The sequence below is a fragment of the Lathyrus oleraceus genome, chromosome 2, assembly GCF_024323335.1.
Source record: "Lathyrus oleraceus cultivar Zhongwan6 chromosome 2, CAAS_Psat_ZW6_1.0, whole genome shotgun sequence".
Lineage (NCBI taxonomy): Eukaryota > Viridiplantae > Streptophyta > Magnoliopsida > Fabales > Fabaceae > Lathyrus > Lathyrus oleraceus.
In genome coordinates this window covers 435,238,366-435,240,530 of record NC_066580.1, presented here as the reverse complement: position 1 = coordinate 435,240,530, position 2,165 = coordinate 435,238,366, and the positions used below count along the sequence as shown (strand labels likewise).

Below are 2,165 nucleotides of genomic sequence, written 5' to 3'. Positions count from 1 at the left end.
CTACTAATCATTCCCTTAGCTAAACATAGTGACGTTAGTAACACTAGTTTGACCATAGGTCCCTGTGGGATCGATATCTTTTAAAACTAAAGTGACCGGACTCTGCACTTGCAGTCAAGTACCCGATAGACTATATTTTATATATAGTCACGAAAAGCATCAAGTTTTTGGCGCCGTTGCCGGGGACCTATTTTAGTCGAATAGTGCGATTCTTTCGTTGCACGGTATAGACTAAGGTATAAATAAAATCCTACGGACGATCCTAATGAACACTTGACCAAGGTTGTGCAGTACGCAGATACTGTAAAGGCGAATTGTGTATCTCAAGATGTGATAAGACTGCGTCTCTTTCCTTTCTCACTAAGAGATAGAGCTTGGGCTTGGTTGCAATCCTTGCCATCCAACTCAATTACAACATGGAAAGAACTGAAGAACGTCTTCTTATCCCGATATTTTCCGCCGAGCAAAACTGCTATGCTAAGAGCTTAAATCAATGGATTTCGACAAAAAGAAGTGGAATCTCTCTACGAAGCGTGGGAGAGATACAAGGGCATGATGAGGATATGTCTACATAACGGTCTCGAAGACTGAGTGATCATTCACACATTTTACAATGGGCTTCTGTATAACACAAGACTTACAGTAGACGCTGCCGCGGGTGGTGCACTTATGGACAAGCCATACAATGAAGCCTATCAACTTATTGAAAACATGGCCCATAACCATTGCCAATGGGGAGGTGAAATAACTCCAGTGGAAAATGTCATACCCTAAATTTTACCCTGAGTTTTTCACTCGCATCAACATAGCATGAATCGATCCATTTTGTCATGCATTTCATTAGTTAAAAAGAATTTATCAAGATTTTAGATGAAAAGTCAGGAGTTTTGGCATTTTATATTATCATAATAACCTTCATTCATCATATGTTGATTAAGAAGTCGAAAGACTTGATTTCTCGATCTCAGTACATCATTCATTCAATTACATCTTGTTTTCAGAGGTTCGGAAGGTGAGAATCAAGAGCCTTGTCGTTGTCTGAATATATATAGGGTTTTGTTTGTGCTTAAAAATGAGAAGTAAATGGTCCGATGTCGATTCATTTACGTCTGTTTGTTTGTTCGTATTTATTCAATTAGTGAATCAGTGCATTCACCAAACATTTGTATTTTATACTTGTCACAACATATATTTTGTTTCGCATAGTACTTGAAGTATCGCTTGGAATAATTTTTCAGACCTACAGACAGATCGGTCGAATCGCTTCTCAACTATACGTCAAATTAGCGGGAGAAAAATTTCAAAATTGATCTTGCAGACGTTAATTTTATTAATCTACGGTTCATGTAACCTGGTGTGCTCGTTTTAATTTTTGACTACTTTTTCTGTCGCATTTTTATCCGCCTGAGCATTTTGACCGGTGGATTTTTATTTCAAAATTTGATCAAAACTTGTATGTTTCCGAGAAGTTTATTTCACGTTGATAATTTTGGTGCATTCAATTTCATTTTTTGAGCATTTTATTGTCCAACTTTTATTCATTTTTTATCCGATTTTTTTATTATTTATTTTACCAAAATATTCGTAATAATTAATCACAATTTTTTACGCTTTTGTTTAGATCCGGTTTCGGTTATTTAGATTTATTTTATTTTATTTTAACTTAGTTTTTGAATTTCTCTTTTATTTCTAAATATTATCAAAGGGGAAATTTAATGGAATTTCCAAGAGCTTTGGAACTCACATGTGCGCATGGTTTGCATGGAAAGAAGCCAATCAAAATCTAATTCTCTTTCTTATTATTTTCAGTACTTTATTTTCTTTTGAAATAAAATAAAAAACAAAATGACTTTGTTTTCCATAAATCTCTCTTTCTCTAACCACAAGAAACAAGGTCACGTGGCCGCTTGTTATCCATGAAAAAAAGAAAAAAAAACAGTTTTTCATTGCAGCGAAGATCCAAACGTGGCCTTGCAAGTTGAGATATTTTCCAATTTTTTTCTTTCATATACTTTCATGTTACAAGACGCATAAGGGGAGAGAGAAACCACATCACTTGAAAAATATCTTCAGCTTTTTATCAAACCACACAAAACCTTCTTTATCAATACTTCATCCTCTCACTTCAACTATCATCATTTTTTCTTTTTTCTTCTACTACAACA

The 2,165-nt window shown here is 34.7% G+C and overlaps 1 non-coding gene across 1 annotated transcript; it reads right to left on the bottom strand.

The window, feature by feature from the left end:
* Nucleotides 1–474: 474 nt before the first annotated feature.
* LOC127124261 (small nucleolar RNA R71) lies at nt 475–581 on the bottom strand. Its single transcript, XR_007803879.1, has one exon. It is a non-coding gene; the product is annotated as a small nucleolar RNA R71 (small nucleolar RNA).
* Between the last annotated feature and the right edge of the window lie 1,584 nt (nt 582–2,165).